This window comes from Uloborus diversus, chromosome 8, assembly GCF_026930045.1.
Source record: "Uloborus diversus isolate 005 chromosome 8, Udiv.v.3.1, whole genome shotgun sequence".
Classification (NCBI taxonomy): domain Eukaryota; kingdom Metazoa; phylum Arthropoda; class Arachnida; order Araneae; family Uloboridae; genus Uloborus; species Uloborus diversus.
In genome coordinates, this window is record NC_072738.1 from 39,040,470 (window position 1) to 39,061,219 (window position 20,750).

The 20,750-nt window shown below is 35.0% G+C and overlaps 2 non-coding genes across 2 annotated transcripts; one reads left to right on the forward strand and one right to left on the reverse strand.

The window, feature by feature from the left end:
* Positions 1–11,781: 11,781 nt before the first annotated feature.
* On the forward strand, positions 11,782–11,888 carry LOC129228839 (U6 spliceosomal RNA). The gene has a single exon (XR_008581020.1). It is a non-coding gene; the product is annotated as a U6 spliceosomal RNA (small nuclear RNA).
* Positions 11,889–16,092: 4,204 nt separating this feature from the next.
* LOC129228783 (U12 minor spliceosomal RNA) lies at positions 16,093–16,242 on the reverse strand. Its single transcript, XR_008580971.1, has one exon. It is a non-coding gene; the product is annotated as a U12 minor spliceosomal RNA (small nuclear RNA).
* Between the last annotated feature and the right edge of the window lie 4,508 nt (positions 16,243–20,750).

Genomic DNA, 20,750 nt, shown 5'->3' on the forward strand with positions numbered 1-20,750 from the left:
GAAGGACAGTTTATCATTAGATGTAAAATCTTTGTTAAGTAATTTATCTTCGTTGAAAAATACTAAGCGTTGTGTGCTGCAGACAGCCGCAATGATATTTGATCCAATGGATTTTTTATCTCCTTTTGTTGTAAGAATTAGATGTTTAATGCAAGATATTTGGAAAATAGGTGCAGATTGGGATGATGAATTGCCAGAGAATTTGACTTTGAAGTGGAGGAAGTGGTATGGGGAGATTAAAGATTTAGATTCATTAACGGTAGAAAGATACTTCTTTTTAAATGTGAGTGACCTTAGGGATTCTGTTGAAATACACATATTTTCGGACGCGTCATTAGTGGCTTATGGTGCGGTTGCATACTTTAGGTATAGTAATAAGAAGAATGAAGTTTCGACATCCTTTATAATGTCAAAAGTCAGAGTGGCACCGTTGAAAAAATTAACGCTTCCGAGACTGGAATTGTTAGGAGTGTTAGTGGCTGCAAAATTGTGCAAATATTTGTCTGGTTTATTTAATAATTTGTCTGATAGAGTAATATTATGGACGGATTCAGAAATCTGTTTGTGTTGGATTAGAGGTTCATTTAGGGAGTGGAAACAATTTGTTGCAAATCGTATTTGTCTTATTCAAGATTTGACTTCGCCTAGTATGTGGAAATTTTGTCCAGGTTTAATGAATCCAGCAGATAAACTGACAAGAGGTGAATCATTGAGTTTGTTGAAAAATGACAGCGTGTGGTGGCGCGGACCAAAGTGGTTGACTAGTCCTAGTGATGAGCGGCCGTTGCAGAAACAATACTGTTCGAATGACGCGGCGAAAGTTGAACTTTTGAAAGTTAGTGTTAACACGGTTGTTTCATCGCACAGTCCTGTATTAAAAGTTAACGACTTTAGTAATTTCAAAAAATTACTGAGAGTGACTGCATGGGTGTTGAGATTTATTTCAAAGTCCAGAAAATTATCAATTGAAAAGGGTCCACTGAGTGCTATAGAATTACAAGAAGCTGAAGAGATGTGGATAAAAACTGTGCAGTGGGAAGTGTTCCGCGAGGAAATTCAAAGGCTTCAAAAGAATCAGCAGATTAGTAAATCTTCTAAGATTTATTCCTTATCTCCATATCTGGACGAGACTGGTGTTCTTAGGGTAAGAGGACGTCTAAAGGAGGCTCCATTGACTGAAAATGAAAAACATCCAGTTGTACTTCCGAAATCGAAATTTGCGGAATTGGTGATTTTTCATGAACATCTTCGTGTCTTTCATTCGGGTGTATCATCAACTTTAGCTCAAGTGCGTAAGAAATTCTGGATACCGAAAGGAAGACAGACTGTGAAAAGAGTTATTTCTACTTGTTTAATCTGCAAAAAATATTCACTAAAACCAGCTAAGCATAGGCGTCGGAGCCGGGGGAGCTGGGGGAGCTTGAGCTCCCCCTGGAATATTTCAGACCGGCTCAGCTCCCCCGGAAAAATTCTCGCATAGGAGCTTTCTGTAGTACATTGTTTACCTCCAACCTGATTTCAAAAATGTGATCTGCCTTTTCTAAGAATTTCCACCTAATAAGCAACAAAAGCAGGGGACAGAGGGAGTGGTCAGTGCACTTGAGTCCACCTTCACCCTTTTTCTCACTGTTTACACACTTCTTGATTCCCGGAAGAAAAATAAAAGAATTTTAGACAAGCTATCCTACCGGCAGCGGAAAAGTGGGCTTTGCCCCGCGGCCTGCAAAAATCAGTACCAGTACCGATAGGGGTTTGCTCCCCACCTTGAGCTCGTGTTTCGGGAGCGGCATCGCAGTTTAGTTCACATTTTAATTAGTTTTGCCTCGCATACCGTTTTTTTGTCACGTTATCACAAAAAAGATAGTGAGTCAGTTTGACATTTAAATATGAATAATATGGAAGGTGCTACAGACATAACTATAAAAAAAGGTTACTAAGGTAAGCAAATTGTTCAAATCAAATGATTTCAACTTTCCAGAAACTTATCTTATTTTAAGATATCTGACTTCGTAAGGCACAATATACAGAATTTCCAGCGGAGTCCTGTGAAACTGGTTGATTAAAATAAACTTGCAAAATATAACGTGAAAGTTAAACTAAAAGACCAAGTGATCGTGTTCTTTATTCATTGCAATTACCTACAAAAAAAAAAAAAAAAAAAAAAACTCCGAGGAGGGGGGGGGGGAACCCCATTTACAAACAAATTAATTAATTTATTTTTTTTACTCCGTCGTTTATTTCTCTCTTTTATCATTTTTCACTCCTTCATAAAAAGTTAAGCCCCGAACAAAGAAAAATCTTTAAAGACTTCCCAAAAGTCTATGTAGTTACAAAACAAGAAACAGTCCTAAATTAATTCTCGAGGGATCATGATCGTACATATATTTCGGGTTTAAATTCTATGTTTCGATCAAAAGGTACCATCAGATCGCAAAAATGTCATTGCTCGATGATCTATCGAAACCGAAAGTAATCTGTTGCCAGATAGAGACCCTGTAGCGCCTGAAATATTATTCAAACAAATTTTTTATTTATTTTTGATGGGAAATATTATCAAAAGAAACAACATAAATCGGTGGCGTACTCAGAAATTACTTTTGTAGGCGCAAATCATTGCTGTGATAAAAAACGCAATTTTTAGAACTCACTGCAAAAAATTAAAAAAAAAAAAAAATGTGCTCGTTACTTTGTTTCATTTTGAACAGTCAGGGATATATTTTTTTCATGAAGTTATAAAACTGCAAAGATAAATATCATTCAAAGAATACTAAAGGTACAGGAACATTACAGGAACAAAAATTCACATAAATCAAAATCGGTGAAATCTTCACTATTATAATGTTCCTAAAATCTTTCAATGATTATAACAAGTTACTACGTAAAAATCAGTTTCAAAAAAAGCGAGTTCGTTGAAATGAAAAATTTTGAACATAATACTTTACGAAGTTAGAGATATTCAAATTTTTTGCTTTCCTAATTTACGATTTTTTTGTCACATACAGATATATTTTCATGCCAAAATTGTAACTTTTTATTTATTATTTTTCATTTATTGAAAAAACTCCTACAATATTTTATAGTTTCTCTCAAAGACTTTTACTAAAATTTATCTGAACAATAAAATATATAACGAACACTTCATTTTAACACATTTCCAACGTTCTGTTTCTCCACCCTCCTGTTTCATCTTTTTCCCTTTTTCTAGTTCTCAGAAAATACGAGAGTCTTCTAAATGCTACGCTGCCAAAGTCCTCCCTTTCCTTCAAAATTATTACAGAGCGCCTAAAATTTTGTTTTCAGGACTCGGTTCCCTGAAAATTTCCGAAAGAGAGTCCCTGAATACCTTGTTCTCCAACAACATGGGAAATTAAATAATATTCCCCTTTCTGGGAATTCAATTTCAAAAAATTGCTCGGTGCATAACCAAGGCCTGATTACCTCACAGGCCAATTAGACCTCGGCCTAATTGGCCTGGCCTAAGGGGCCCTATCTTTCTAAGGGGCCCCAAATTACTGAAAGAATTATGCATAACATTACAACTATACGAAAAAACTCCATGTATTTTTAAAAGTAATAATAAAAAAAAAAAGCATTTTATTTAGAAAAGAACTTCCTTAAAGGAGAATTTTTGTTAATTCTGCCACTAGCGAATTTACCATGCCACAATTTCGAGTGCCCCGAAGGGGATTCGTGAATGCACATAATAAATAATTTACATAGTTCTGGGCCCCGAAAATGCATTCCGACAGGGCTAATAGAGTCTTCAGGGAGCCCTGAAATTATTGCAGGCCTAGGGCCTCACATTTTGTTATTCGGGACCTGCCCCTAACGCTGACAAATATCATCCGCAGTCGCATTTTTTAGAGATTATAATTTCGAAAAAAATAAGGAGAAGGAACCTCTGAACCTTTTTTGATAACATCATTGAAGAACGCAACAACCTAGGACAACTTTGAAAAATTACCAGAGTAGAGCCCTAGTACAGCCTTTTCCCCTGACATCATTGAAGATTGTCTACAATAGCGATTTTGGATCTTCAAATTCGAAATATTGAGAGGGAAATGTAAATCGATTTGAAAATTCGATCGAGGACAATCCCTCGAGTCATATTACTAGTTTCACTAAAGTCAACAAATATGGTATATAATCCGTTTTTAAGACATTAATTTCGAAAATTTTTCAAGGAAGTTTATTCGAACCTTTTCTCCCCTTAACATTCCAAAAATCGCTTAAAACCTCGTTTTTAGAACAACAATTTTTAAATTTTCCCTTATACGCGCTGAAGTACTGACCGATCCCCTTTCAAATCAGAGTTTTATCACCTCATTATCTCCATATACAATGTATTTATTAAATATGATTGAAAATTTTGCTGGGAAAGAGAGAGAGGGAGAGAGATGGAGAGAGAAAAGCTTTGAGAAGCTAATTTCTTATGGGGAAAAAATTTAAGTGCCCCCCCCCTAATTATTTTCTGGTTATGGCATAATGTGTCTCAGCTCCCCCTTCTTCCACCAAGTTCCTACGCCTCTGCAGCTAAGCAGTTAACTGGTCAATTACCCTTGGAACGTATTGCTGAAAGTCCACCGTTTACTAATGTGGGAACTGACTTTAGTGGTGCAATAACTGTTAAATCTAAATTAAACAGTTGTGAGAAAGTGTACATTGTATTATTTACATGTGCCGTAACTAGAGCGGTTCATATTGAAGTAGTGCAAGATATGTCCGTAAAAAGTTTTATCTTAGCTTTGAGACGTTTCCTAGCAAGAAGAGGAAATACAAAAATAATATTTTCTGATAATGCAAAGACTTTCCGTTCATCTTGTGAAATACTGAAATCTTTTCGTAAAATAATAAAGCATCCAGAGCTACAGTGTTTCCATTTATCATCGAAAAAGAATGCATGTTTTTATTTTAGTTATAAACTGTTTTCGAAGTAGAAATTTATGGAAAGCAGGTGTGTAAAGTGTAAATTTCCCCTACTCTAAGTCCCTTGGCGACTGTTGGAATGTTTTGACGCCAAGTCCATTTTCAGGTTTTTCAATGCGAATAATGAAAGAAAGAAATGAATTCGTTTTGATAAATTCAGATCTAACGTTTCGGTTTCGTAATCAAGATTGAGATGGAAATATTCCACTGAAAAAAAAAAAATTGAATTTTGACGTCTTGATTCAAATTATGTTTCTCGCAATCACGAGTGTGTGCGCGCGTGTGTGTGTACGTGTGTGTATGTGGGTGTGCGTGTGTGTGTGTGTATGTATTCGTGTGTGTGTGTATGTGTGTGTGTATGTATTCGTGTGTGTGTAGGTGTGTGTAGGCTATGGACGCAACCTCTGGAGACGGTTTTCGCTAAAGGAGCAACATCGGGAGGGGCCGGTTGACGGTGGTGTTGCAGAGGGAGGTGGAGGGAAAATAAAATTCATAGGAATTCAAAACAGTCAAGTGAGAGCAATAAGCAATGTGATTGCTCAAAAAAAAAAAAAAAAAAATCAGGAAAAAAAAAGAAATTTGAATTTTTGGCATCCTGAATTCAAATTATGTTTTTCGTAATCACGAGCGTATGTGTGTGTGTGTATGTAGGCGTGTGTAGGAGTTTTATGTGTAGGCATGCGTATGTGAGTATGTAGGTGTGTGTGTGTGTGTGTGTGTTTGTATGTAGGCGCGTGTGCGAGCAGTGGCGGATCCAGGGTGCTTATTCCAAGCTCGAAATTCACCTTGCGAGATTAGTTCTGATCGCCTTATTATATTTCTAATATGAACAAAAAAGTGATAGAATAATGTATCAAAGATAATATCGTCGCCTCAAATCTACAGTTCGATATATTACTGTTATTTTAGGGTCAGATATTTTACTGTTGCTTTGAGGCGACGACATATATTTGGCACTATTAATCAGGGTTGGCCGAATTGGACCCAATTGGGTTGGACCCAATGGTTTTTTTTTTGAAAAAACCCATTTAAAAAAACCCATTATTTAGCCCACTTTTGGGTTTTTTAAAATTTTCTAAGAATTTTTTTTAAAAAAAATAATTTAAATACTTTCACAATTTAAACTTCTTTCTTATTTGTTCTTTATCGCAGACAATGAACATAAAAAATGAATTTGGAACTTAAATAGTATTTCTTAACTCTTAACGGCATTAAAAAAATACTTCAAAGATTTTAAATAAATGTAGTTAACTTTTTTCTTGAACTGGTCAATAAATAACTCAAATTATCTCGACCAAGTCCTGTCACGTCTGATTTTCTCAATATGTGTACAGAGGAAACTAATCTAGTTAAAAGGCTTTCATGTGAATTATTTTCTGCTAACCAACACATCACAAATCTCGAATAAACACAAGGTATATTTTTTAGAAATAAACAGATTTTTCAAACGGTCGACAGAACAGATACAGTATATTCATTATCTTACGAAAAAGTTGAATATTTCTTACTCTGTACACAGAAATAGAAAAACAGGCAGCATAAAATTCAAAGAAATGTCTTGATTATGCTGGAATTCAGTAAAAAGGGATTTAAACTACTTGAGGTTCTACAGTAGTTTTGCATAACAAAATAAATACAATAAAGTAAAATGCAAAAAAAAAAAAAAAAAACGTAGTAATTAAAAACGAACAATAGATTTTATCACTCGAGAAGTAACTTTGCCATAACTGTTGGTAATAATGAAAATTTAAAAACCCGGAACTTCACCATACTTAGGTTTTTTCGTCTTTCATACTTTTCATCAGAAAATGCTGAATTTTAACTTGTTTTCCAGCTTTTTTTCCCCGAAGACAATTTTTGCACTTTGTCCATATACTTACGCTACAATATGCTACAAGTACCCCACATTTTCCCTAAAAAAAGACAAAAAAAAACCCACATTTCTTTTAAAAAACCCAACTTCAGTTGGGTTTTATTTAAAAAAAACCAAAAAACCCTGGGTCCATGGGCTTTTTTAAAAAAACCCGGGTTTTTGCCAACCCTGCTATTAATCTATTAATTTCTAGACTTTTTACTAAACAAAAAAAGAAAAAAAAAATCTGTTACCAAAACATTGCTTTAAGCAGAAATTTGTTCTTTCATAAAATAGTCCTCAGATACTTTAAAAGCTTCAAAGAAAGGGATTCTATTAGAACGAGATTCTATTTAAGCTGGCAATAAATAAATCTTGGTGTTTTACAGTTTCTTTTTTTGAACTGCCAAATCTACGCACCCCTACCTTTAATTTTTTCCATCCCATATTTGAGCTGCACTAATTCAGAGCAGGTTTTTCTTTTCTATTGAAAGAAATTAAATAAACAATAATTCCAAAGAAAACCAAACTTAAATCTCGGGCCAACAGTGCCCCTCCCACTCGTGCCATTGCATTGCTGGTAGTAACGCATTGGTGCCGATTCCTTTCTTTTTGTTCATAAATTTTGTGGAGCAAAAAAAAAAAAAACATTATGTTAGCAAAGTAACTTTGACAACGGTCGTAATATAATTGAGATAGCAACCTAACTGAAAGAGATAACTTTTTGACTCATTTATGCAATAAACATACAAGGTGATTTCTAATAAGAAAAATACCAAAAGCACTGTCGTACATACTTTTTTATTCACATACTTTTGGTACACATTTAAACTTTAATTTACTTATATTTAATTTCAAAATGTCTTAATTACCTCAGGTGCAGGTTCGCTCTCGGGAACCGGAAGGCCACTCACTGCGTCAGGCCCAATTAGATGGAGCACCCGCTCCTCTAAAGATGTTAGCTCTCGTTCTGGCATAACTGTTCCTCCACATGTCTTGGAGCGCTCCTTTTGCAACAACATGTTCTTCGCTTTAACGGCACTTTTGTGATCTGACCAGCACTGAAATCAAACAAAAATGTCAGAAATATTGAAATATTACATTGAATAACAAATTTTTTCAGTAACATGTATTATAATTAAACCTTTAGTTTCTTTTCACTAATAATTCTAAAAGGCAAATTGCTCAATTAGAAATGACTGCATATGAGAAGTTACCATAGCGTACTTCTAAAAATCTATGCATATAATTCTTGGTTGATACAACCAATAAATGAATACAATATGTATGGTGGAAAATTCTTGTGACCCCTGTATTTTGAAAAATTTTCCCGGGGAACTTTCATATGATCCAAAAAAATGTGACATAAAGAGCAATAAGAAAATCATGTGGCAGCAAACACAATTTTGTTTTAAAATTTGGTTTTTGTTTTGGCGGCAGACCCTGAGAAGCCGAATAATTGATTCCTCTTTGCTGATTGACAACCTGTGAAACCGAGACATTTCGCAAGCCTAGTTATAACTAATTATTTTTTGAAAACTGGATGTCTCTCGTACCATTTGAATTAGCTATCTCAAACTTATACACATTGTTACTTGCATCCTTTTGCTTTTAGTTCCTTCAACACAATGAAGCTTTCACTCGAGAAAATTTTATCCCCAAAAGTTTAAAGCAAAAAATAGCGATCTCAAAGCCCCAAGATAATCCCCTATCCATCGATATAACCAGTTTTGCTTGGCTCAGTGCTGAAGAAAATTGAAGATTTTTATAGAAAAAGTTGGTTTGAACTTACAAGCTTTGAAAAACAAAAACCAATGTAGAAAAATAAACTGAGGATATTACATCTTTTTGCACCCAACTTTTCAATGCTAAAGAATGCAAACTTCATTACCTAACTAATATCATATATGTATAGCCTTTTACAATATAGGGATGATGGAAATAAAATTAGACAATAGAAAGTACTTTAGTACAGTGCTGTAGTTGAAAAAAAAAAAAAATGTTCGGACGACTAGCGAACAGAAAAGGAAATTTGATTTATTTTACCAATAAAGAATCAAATATTTCGGGGGACGGCGTCTTCCCAAATGTAGCACTGCTTGAATATTTTAAAATGCATAAAGAAGTTTTAGTAATAGGAAATGACTTACCTTTTGCCATGCCTTAACCGTTTTTTTTTTGCACCTCCAGCTGAATTTAGTTTTTCGGCTAATTTCAGCCAATCTTGCTGTCGATGCACAGCCGTATAGGTATTTTTTAATTTATTTGCGTTGAGGTCGGCATTTTGCTCCATTTCGGCTATAATAATTCCGATCTGGGTCTTTTTGACCCTGATATTTTTTGCCGACATTTTCGTCCGAAGTGTTACCAAACCGAGCACGTGCGAGCAACATCAACAACTAACTGTTTTGGGTGAGAACGATGAAGCCCAAACTATCATTTGATTGGTCAGCCGTTCTCGATATCGATTCACGGGAGAACGGGCGAAAAATTCTCACTAGAGGCTTTGGTGGTAGTGCAAAAAATAGATCCCGACTATTTTCTCGGATGTTCTCGCTTTCCGTGAGGGAGAACTAGTCGTCACCAGAATAAATCGTTATCTTCGTTGTAAGGCCCCCGCTGAGAAAAATACTCGGAAGAGCTCTATTGACATTAGAAGAGCTTGCTACCATCCTTACAGAAATTGAGTTTATTTTGAATAATAGACCAATTACCTATGAGTTCAATGATTTAAATGAACCAATTGCATTAACACCTTCATGTTTTTTATTTCCAGGAAAGGACAAGATTAACTTTCCAAATTATTTCCTTGAGGTATTTGACAAAAGATCTAACCAAAAGACTTTACAGAAACGTAAATTGTTCCAGACTCGTTTAATCAAGCAAATTTGGTCTCAATGGAAAGAACAGTATTTATTGCAATTGAGAAGTGCTCATAATTTTTTAGTTCCTCACTCCCAACAAAACTTAAAAATTGGAGATGTAGTGCTTGTTGAAGGACCTTTGAAAAATAAGTTACTGTGGGACATGGGTGTGATCGATAAAGTTCTCATAGGAAGAGATGGCAATGTACGTGCATGCATAGTCCGCACGTCTAAAGGTTGCTTAAGAAGAGAAATTCAACTACTCTATCCATTCGAAGTGACTGTTTTGTAATGAAATGTATTGTTTATTGAATGTTTAAATTAGTTTAATTTCAGACTGAAGTAAGTTGATTGTTAATTTAAGTGATGATTGAAATGTCTAATTTAGTTTAAATTGATAGATCTGTTTAATTTATATTAAGTTATAGTGTACTCATTAAAGAGTACAGGTGGGGAGTATGTGGAAAAACTTTTATGTTTTTTAAAATGGCAACAGTATTAGCCAAGCAGTTTGGTGTATATATACCCAGTGAATTCATGCTTATGTTGCTTATGTTAGTTCTGTTATGATTTTAATTTATGTTCGTTCATTTAGTTCATAATTTTTCTTCAATAAAATGTTTTAAGTTAATTGGTTTCATGTATCTGTTATAACCGCGTGGCAGAAGAGAGTTAGAAGTTGTTTCGCGACATAGGTGACCTACTTCTTTCTATACCATGCCGTGTTTTGCCTTGTATAGCTGCTAGAAGAGGCTATACTACTAACGGTTTTGTAACCTTTGTTGGGTCATAACTTCGTAAAAAAAGCTATCGTGTTCTGAATTTGTAATTATTTTCTTATCTTCTCATACGCCACGCGTATGTTAAGTTTCGTGAAGATAGCTCGTTTCCTTCTAGGGGAACATTTTTTTTTTTTGCGACAGAGTGTATTTTAACTTCTGAAAACAGTTCAGTTTGAGCAACTTAATTACTCCCAAAGATTCAGGTTTTGAGCTCAAAATTTAAGTTTTAGTCTAAGCATTAGAAAACATTTAACGAGATTCGAAAATAACAGTGGAAATTAGCTATTCGCTACGCCAAAGTCTAAAGTGCCATCTATCGTCATTTTTTGAACTACAGCTTCAAAATTTCATTTCAATAAAATACTACTAACAAAAAGAGTAATTTTAACGAAAACCGCAAACGACTCGACTATTTTTTTTTTTTTTTTTTTTTGAGCAATCACGTTTGCTTATTGCTTTCATTTGACAGTCCTTGATGTTCCGGTTCCTTTTTCAGCTTGGACCAGGCCTGCAGCACCACCGTCCACCGGCGGCGGCGCGGCTGGTCCTGAGCACTGTCCACCGGAATCCACTTTTGCTGGGCGGTGGCGTCCATGTCCCACACACTCATGCTCATACACACTCCCCCTACGCGCACACGCCTTTACACACATACACACGCCTACGTGCACACACGTAAGCCTACACACACAGCTATACACACGTAACCACCCAGGAGGAGGGACATGCTTGGGGGGGGGGGGAGCCGTTTCTAGAAACAATAACTCTAATCAGTAGGGCCTTGTCGCAACTCGTGATTGCGAAAAACATAATTTGAATTCAAAGTTTCAGAATTCAAATTAGAATTTTTTTTTTTTTTTTTTTTTTTATGATCATTTGAAATTTTGGACCCTAAACTTTAATGGCGCCTACCACCTTCGGAAGACGTTTGGGACCCTTATTTTTTGCTTCATAATGTTTGTCTTGATGTTTACTGTCACCCCTTAAAGATTTGCCCATTTGCGCAAGGGTTCAGAAACACCCTCTATGTAAAAGAAAAGTTACATCTAGCTTATGTTACCAAATATTAAGTTACATTATTACTTTAAAGATGGCAGCACATGTCACGTACGCTAAAAATTGGTTGTGTAATATTGCTTCAGTTTCGAAATTAACAATCAAAGTAAATTTGCAATAAATTCAAAAGAAAAAGTATCGTAATTGAGAGAAACTTCAGAAACAAAATTGCACAAATAGTAAAAGATAATTACTCTAAAACAAATGAAACTAACAATCGTGAAAACTTTCAATAACTACCAGTAAAATAATATACTAATTAAGCAAATTTATATATAATGAATGGCTCACATGAAAAGTTGTAATCGTTTCGGTAGTGCATATACTAAAATTGGAACGATACAGAGAAGATTACTATGGCCCTTGCATAAGGATAACACGCAAAATCGTGAAGCTTTTGCACTTATTTTTTTTTTTTTTTTCATATTTCAATTTAACTAACGAAATTAGTCATAGCCATTTGATTATGCAGTCGGTCATTTTCGGAAGCCGGATTTTTTTTTTTTTTTTGCATTAACGGATTGCGATAGAACCCTACTCGTTGAGTGTCTTGTTTCTACAACTGGTCTGAAATAGAAATAGAGAAGAAATTCATACGTCATATAATGACTGGTGATTTTCTGGATAGGCAATGCGAGGCGTATCCATAAAAAAAGAAATGGTCATTAGGATGCGGTAGAAAAAATCTGGTTATGTCAAATTTGCACTCGTATACTCATCATAAAGATTAAATTTACAGTGTATACCTTTTTGGTATTTTTATTTCTTATCAATTTAAATGATAGGGATTATTAATTTGGAAATTCTGTGTTTCGACGAAATTTTGCTTTTTAAAATCATCTGTGTTGATGTTTTTCCTTAAAAAAAAAAAAAGAAAAACGTAATATTACACTCCCCCACCCCCTTCTTCAACAGTAAAATATACTACTACGAAAATTCGTCCTCTTAACAAATATTAAAACTACGAGCTAAACTTTTCTCGCCACCATGCTAATCAGAAAAATCACGGGAACATCAACTTCGGTGAAGTGAACGTAATTTAATAAGAAAAAAAATATAAATAAAATAAGCAATTATTTACACCTCTAAAAAGTCGCCCGTCAATGTATGACGGGTAAAAATTGCTTCTATATTTGAACGAAGCCATTGCCTGCTTGAGTGATATTTTGATAGTTGAAATTGTAACCCCTAACTCCAGTGAATTACCCTTAACTCTAGTAGGTAGCGTTCATTGTTGACCACTTTTTTGTTTCTTCATTCCCCTGAAATGTCACAGTTTTACCAGTGAAACAGTTAAGTTATCGGATCGAGTTCAGCCTTGTCACGATAAAGCCTTTCCCTGCATGTTAAGTTTTACCAAAACACATTATCAAATTATCATGCCGTGAGCCGTGGGGTGAGTTTCATTGTTGAAGCACGCGGGTTACTCGATCATCGGCTATTATTTATATGAGGATGAGGATATTCTTATTAATGTTGCACATAAGAATACAGGAAATGTATGACAAGTATTTTATTTAATAACATAATTTTCTAAAAAATACCAAGCACTTTTCATAATGCACTCAAAAGGACAAAATAACTTTTCTGTGTCAGAAAGGACAATTTAAGAATTCCTGTAGTTTTCGAAAATTCCACGAAAATGACACTACAAACGAAGAAAAAAGCGGCCCAAGTCGTGAAGAGAATTTATTATCATTATCTAGCTTTCAATCATAACTTTGAGTGTTGAAACAAGCATATTTTTCTTATTGGGAAAGTTTGGTTTGAAATGACTAGAACCGCGCTTTTCTTCTTTGTGGTGTCATTTTCCTGGAATTTTCGAAAAGGACTGGAATTTTTAATTTGTCCTTTCTGACCCAGAAAAGTTATTTTGTCCTTTTGAGTGCATTATGAAAAGTGCTTGGTATTTTAAAGAAAATTCTTTTATTTTATTCTTTTTTGTGCAAATGTATTTCGGAAATAGAATAATTTTACCCTCACCAAACTTAACCTTATTTTTTCATATAAATGCTCGGTACTAAAAGGGAAAAAAACCTATATACGTGTCTAAAACTTTAAGCAGTTGGCACTAAAATTTAATCCTTGTTCCTCTCTAGGATTTATGCTTGCTAATTTCATGCTTGCTTCAGAGAAGCCTTGATTCAAAATTTTGATTACGATTGCTCTTTACATTACTGTTGCAAGGCAACGGTTTTATAATTAAACATTTTCTAGGGAAATTACATGAAATTTGCTGTTTTCCATCCTAACCGAAACAATAATTTTATTTTAGAAACATAATTTTTCAGCGCTAAGTTGTACCTTAAGATTAAGCAAATCATTTAGTGAAATTCCGAAGTCTCTAAGTGGTATAGTTGCACAGAGCAGATTGGCTGCTTCCAAAATTTTCCCCTAGCAACCCTAGTCATGACGCTTGTGACCCCTCCTCTGGATTCTCGCCTCGCGTAGCGGCATGTTCAAACACACAACGCTCAATAACGCAAAGCTCACGAAGGTTTGAAGAACATTCGTACAGGAAACAACTCTTATGTTTCTGTGAGTTGAAAATACTTATCATCTGGAAAGCTCGTTTGGAACTAAGCGAGCTTAATTTCTCGTAATCCTACATTATTTTTTATCTTCTTTCCATCTCTCTCTTTCAGGTCCGTATACACGGGGGGGGGGGGGGGGGGTCTTAGGGTTCAATCCCCCCTCCCAAAAAAGTTCGGTTTGACATTTAAATGTTCGTTTATATTTAAAAATTTTCAAGAAATATTGTTCCAAAACTAAAATGTCTTTCATATGTATATCACTACATAGTATAAAATGAAGTCCCCAAAAAACGTCTGTGTGTTTGAACTCGCAAAACTCGAAAAATACCCAGCCGATTTTGCTGAAATTTTCACAGTTTGTTTCTTTAAGTCCTGAGAAGGTTTGCAGACCAGTTCGAATAAAATTCGATGAATAGCTCTTTTTTTATTCCAATTTACGTCCAATTTTCACATAAAGTCTCAAATATGGGGGTGAAAAATTATTTGCACATATTAATATGACATATCGTTAGAAAGGATAGAATTTTCCACGTTCTACGCAATTTGTTTCAATGCTCTAACTTTATTACGGCGGGAGTTATTTGCGTTTTTAGCTCGAATTTTTTTAGGCTTAACTGAAATTTAGGCACTACTTTCTTCATTAAATAAATCAATAAAAAGTGAAGGAATTGTCCCACAGCTTTCTTTTTGACGCCATTGGAAAAAGCGACCTTCTTTACTCCAGGTCTAACTCGACCTTTGGTCGAAAAAATAAGCTTTTATCTCGAAAGGAAAAAAAGTTACAAACCTTTTTAAATCAAGTTTAAGAAATCTCGATTCCATTCAAATTGTGAACAATTTTCTTTCGCATTTTAATTCATTAAACTTATTTTATTTTGTGTTTCCATGGTCACGCATTTTAAATCCATCTTTCTGGATTTAATTTCTTAAAAGTATTTTAATATCTGTCGTCATTGTTTGGAAGGGAAATCATGATGCTTTTTTTTTTATTTATTTATTTTTTACGCCTGATTGTTGAATATACGTCACTTGACACAATTTTAATTTTCAAGGTGGACCGGGCAAAGCTGGGCAACGCAGCTAGTTAATTGCATAAAACGCTTTCAAAACGACTTGAACATTAGCACAAATAGCGCAAATATCCGCACGAAAGTTTTAAAACCCTCCCCGAAATTATTTCTGGTTACGGCACTGCTCTTTTTCTTTCTCCCAAATTTAACAAAAATTATTTTATCTTTTTTATATTTTTCCTTTTCTAGTGGAAGAAGAACAGTACAGTGCAATAATATTAGAAAATATTGATATTAAAAATAATAATAATAAGAAACCAAAAAAGCGTAACTTTTTCTTTCTTAATTTAAATTAAAAAACAATCCATACAGCTTTAATTAAATCCAGGATTTTAAAAGTTAAATCTTATTCTATGAGCAAAATCTATAAATGCAGAATGGTCATCCGTTTTTTCTTTTTTTGGAGGGGGGGGGGGTGTCTTTCTTAATTATCAGCAGCAAAGATAATTTTACTTGGAAATTTTAATCACATCATAATTTATGGATATAAAGACGATGATAATGATGCGAAGGGTGATTTTTTGACATTGCTTGTCTTTGAGGCCAACTTTAAATGTAAACAATGTCACAAGATCCATTTTCAAAACTGTTTCGTGTGATGCAGAGAAAACTAGAATTAATGGGTGGCGTAAAAACTAAACAATTAAAAATACTATTGCTTCAACAGTATTGACACATAAAATAAAATGAACACAAAAATTCGGTCGTAATATATCGTTGGCTTAGTACAATTAGGTATCTATCAATTTGTAGACAAAAAAAAAAAAAAAAATTAAAGAGGCATAAATGCTTCGGATTAATTAAAATTTTGAAATGGTAGGAATAAATAAGTAACTTTTGACGCCATCTTAACTCAGAAGATTACATCACGAATAACAGGAGAGATTTAAATTTTTCAAACGAAGAAACTTGACTACCAAACAGGTAGTCAAGTAAAACAAACAAACAAAAACAAACAAAGTAGTAAACAAACAGTTTACTACAACCTACTCCATTATTCACTTTTTAAGGGCAGATCACAACAACTCAGCAGTCCGCTAAAGTAGGCGGACCACACGAGGACGACCTGTGCCCTTCCAAAAATTGATACCAAGAGAGCTTGGTGGTGCCAAGCATTACCAAGGCACGTTATTTTCCTTACTCATTAGTTTAAGGCACGACGAGGATACAATGCTTTTCATATTTATCAAAACTTTCTCCCGAAAACAACTGGTGGACAACTTTTATTTGTTTCATTGTCGTTTATTATTCTATTTTAAAACATCAATGAAAGAGCAAAACAAAAATGCAATAGAACCCCGATCTTACGTTGTCCGTTTCATACGTCATCTCGCTTCCGACGTCATTTTCGATTGGTCCTTGAAAATTACAATAGGAAAGAGGTGAAAATATTCCAAATTTTTCGTCACGCTTTTTCAGAAAATCCGCTCAATACGTTTTCACAAATCAAAACCATTTTCTTCATACAGGACTCAAACATGCTTTTTTTTCGTGTTCTTTTCTAGATAAATTTCAGGTGTTAGAAGCCGCTATGGAATTCTTTTTTTCCCGTCTTATTGCACTTTTTTTCTGTGAGTTGTAGGCCGAAGGGGTTTCCTCCAATACTCCAATCACCGGAATGTTTCGGTGCAGCATATAACAGCCTTTTTTACTTCAAAATACAATTATTTAATTTCTTTCTGAAGTGGGATATTTTAATTATTATTATTTTTCTAGACATAATAAAATTTGTTGCCTCATATAGCAAGTGGAGATTTAGCTCCTTATAGCTTTTAGATTTATAGGTTTCTACTTAACTTGCGTTTTCTGACCATGCTTTTACGATGCTACAATGTGTTATGTTTGTGAAAGATGCATTAATTTAGAAAATAAGCAAACCAAAGTGCTATTTTTGGCTTTTAATTATAAAGCTAGGGGTATCATATTCATATGCGTGCAGTTACATATAATATGTTACTCAAAATATTTTCATGGTTTATATAACCCCAGTTTCGCCCACATTTAAAATCCCCCTCCCCCATTAAATATATCAAAACTGAAAAACAGGAAGGAAAAAAATGTCTTATTGGCAAAACTGGGGGGGGGGGGGAGGGCAGCATTCTAATCCCATTCATTAATTTGTTTCTCTGCTTAAATATTAAAAAAAAATGAATTTTGTCCTCTTGAATTCAAATTATGTTTTTCGCAATCACGAGTGTGTGTGTATATAGGCATGTGTGTTATGTGGGGGGGGGGGGGTAGTGTGTTTGTGTGTAAGGGGTATGTGTATGTGTGTGTAGGCATATGTGTTTGTGTCCGTGTGCAGGCATGAGTGTGATGAGTGTGTGGGTAGTTGTGTGTAGGTGTGTGTGTACGTGTAGGTGTCTGTATGTATATGTAGGTGTCTATGTGTGCGTGTGTGTGTGTATGTGTTTGTGTATGTGTGTAGGTGTATTTATTTGTGTGTGTGTGTAGTTGTGTATGTATGCGCGTGTGTGTAGCATATGGATGCAACCTGGAGACAGTTTTCGCTAGAGGAGCAGCATCGTGAGGCGACCGGTCGACGCTGGTGCTGCGGAGGGTGCTGGCGGGAAAATAAAATGATAGCACGCCAAAACAGTCAAGTGAGAACAATAAGTAATCGTAATTGCTCAACAAACAACGTAGAATCTTAAAACAGAAAGCTCAATGAGCTTAGTCCGTGCGCATGCGCAGTCGCTGTGGCAAATTTGTGATATCCGCGATTTAACGTCTAGTTGCAACTGTTTTTATTAGTATTGATCATAGACTAATAATAAGAATAGCCCGAGCTATGGCAACCCTATTGCTGCTCATAAACCAAACTATGTGACTGGTGGATATCCTAGCAACAGCGATCGTAGCAGACGATCAACGCCGGCGAGAAATAAATAAATAGAATTGATGGAACACGGAAGAATGATTTTTTATGGAGTCCGATTTGTAAATTTGTTATTCTAAGTTGTAAATATTTTGTTAATATAGTGAGTTTTTCGTTTAGATAGTATTGTGCATTTTCTTTATTCAATTTCAACAACTCTCTAAGCAATTAAAGATGCAAGCGCCCAAAAAGAATCGGCAAACGGGAAGGTTTTTACCTAAAATTTCAATTTAAGATACCGATTAGTACATTTTTGCGTTAACGCAAAACGTTTACGTCATTACGTTCACGCCAACGCTGACGTAGCAGTTCGAAATGAAATAAAGGTTACTGAAAACTGTAATCAAAAACTAATTACTAATGTCAAAATAATGCATAACTAAAAGAAAAACAGTTCAATCTCTGCATCTGGAAAAAAATTATAATGAAAACACATTACGTCTTAAAATACATGTCGAGTGACAAACTATAGATAATGTTGCCATCTTGCAACCAAGTTTTCGCCAAGCCTCCGACCAGTCACATGATGTGTCCATGAACCAATTTTTTTATCAGCAAGTCTGGGAAAGCTCGGTCTACTCTTATTATTAGTCTATGGTATTTAGTCGGGGAGATAAACGACAAAAATCAATGGAAAACTGCAAATTATGATAAGAAGATGCCACTTGGTAGCAAATGTTGTTTATGACTATAAAATGAAATTAAGACCCAGAGGCACTTTCAAAAACCGTTTAAAACCAAGATGGCAGCGTTTTTCAAAATGGCTACCCATATTAGAGTTTTTTTAATATATGTCGTACAAAAGAGGTTTTTATATTGAATTATAGGTTTTTCAGATCACAGATTTCATTTTGTATGTTGAAAATAAGCTAAATGTTCATTTTGGTGCTTTTTTTCTAAATATAATTTTATTACTTACAAAAGAGATTACGTGCTTTTCAAAGTACCAATATAAAAATAGGAAAAATATTAAATGCAAATATGTACGAAAGTATTAGTACTACGTCGTTAATCAAACAGTGCTTCATTCTTCGCATTAATTTTTGCATAACAGTGTGCAGGACAGACCTAAAATCTGGAGCTACTCTTATTCTTGCCGATTTTGCAGGTGCACTTTTTGAGCTCAGTGCATGAATCAGAAATATCCGGTAACTCAGACCATTTCAGCTGCCATCCAACCTTATTCACTTGGAGATGGTGCACATATGATATGTTTGTGAGCTTGTCCCCAAATGTGTCCAGCTTTGAAAGCGCAACGCAATACTTGTTACTGGCAAACTTTCAAGAGGCCTGTTTCTTTGTCATAAACCATTTTTTCCTTGCATCATTTACAGTGTCGCTATTACTAGTAGAAAAGTACAGTAGTACTACAATTTACCTTTCAAAAATGTCAAAAATTTCGCTCGGTATAGAACTTTGAGGTTGTGAAATAAATAAGAAATGCCACAGTTTCTTCTTTAAATATCACCCTTACCTCCCAAGTGGATTTTATGGACTTCCCAGTGAATCTAGGAATGCTGTCACAAAACCTATGAAGGCATGAAATCCTTGTACAGCCTTTTTTTTCCTTTTCTTTTCCAATAGTTTCATATACGGCAAGCACTGTAGTGGATTTGCTGTTGATTCTGTTTCAAAAGCAATCCAATGTTTATCCAGACAATGTTGACAAGGAAAAAAAGTGAGATATTGCAAAAACTAACACATCTGCATAAACAATGCACACGACAATGTTCCTGAAACGGTTTTCTACCATGTTTTTGAAAATGCAGTATCATTCTTGAGCCTGTTTCCTCTGGGCCAGGGCAAGTAACATCAATGAGGGAAGTTTTTGCAGTACTATTTCCTGTAATGTCGTCACCTATAGTCGTTAGAACCTGCATTTTTTATGGTACTTGCAGCTAAACGTACCTAACAGAGCAAAGAATCCTTCTTTGTTATTTGAATTTCTTAAAAATCCTGATCAATTTTTAGGTAAAGTACCGTGTGAAAGCACTTGTCTTCTTATTCCTGCTCCCCACTTCTCTCTAGTTTGACCTTTAATCGTTGGTGTAACATATATGCCCCAAATAAAATCAATTCTCTGGCATTGGAAAGTCTCAATATCTTTACAAACGTAAAGTTTCCGTTTTTAATTCATCTCCGTTTTCAATCCATCTAAAAAGATCTTTATGATGCAGAGTTTGAATTACCATCAGAGCTACATCAATCATTTATTTCGGGACAGTTTAAGATAAGAAAATCTAATAGATTATTCTCAGCAATCAGTATTGACCAAGCACACCAACAAAATAATGCAATAGTAAAAGGAGATGGCGGTGCAATAGGATTGACACAGGATCCATCAGCACTTAGGCGTTGAATGGTTCCTAGACCACAAATAAGCCGCGGTATAATGCGCTGTAATTTACTAAATATACCATGCCTTGACATCAATTTTCGAGTTGAACCGAACCACTGCTTCGGTCACTCGTCTGGTCTGTGCTAATTCTACATTAGCTACCATTTTGTTTGGCCCTCTTGGCTTCCATAAGAGGTTTTCCATCTCCAGCTCAGTCACTTTTCTATGTCGGGGTGATGAGTGCTAATAAGCACGAAACTGCAGTCCTCGGCTGGAAATGCCTGAGCTGGCGGTGTATTTCATGCACAGATAAGCCGATTAATAACAGAAGAGTTTAAGTGTGATATTAAGCTAAAACATGAAGAAAATAGTAGACTCCATATTGAGCAGTACCACTCATTTCAAATTAAATATTTTACAAAGGTTCGAGCTCTTTATAGCACTTTGAAA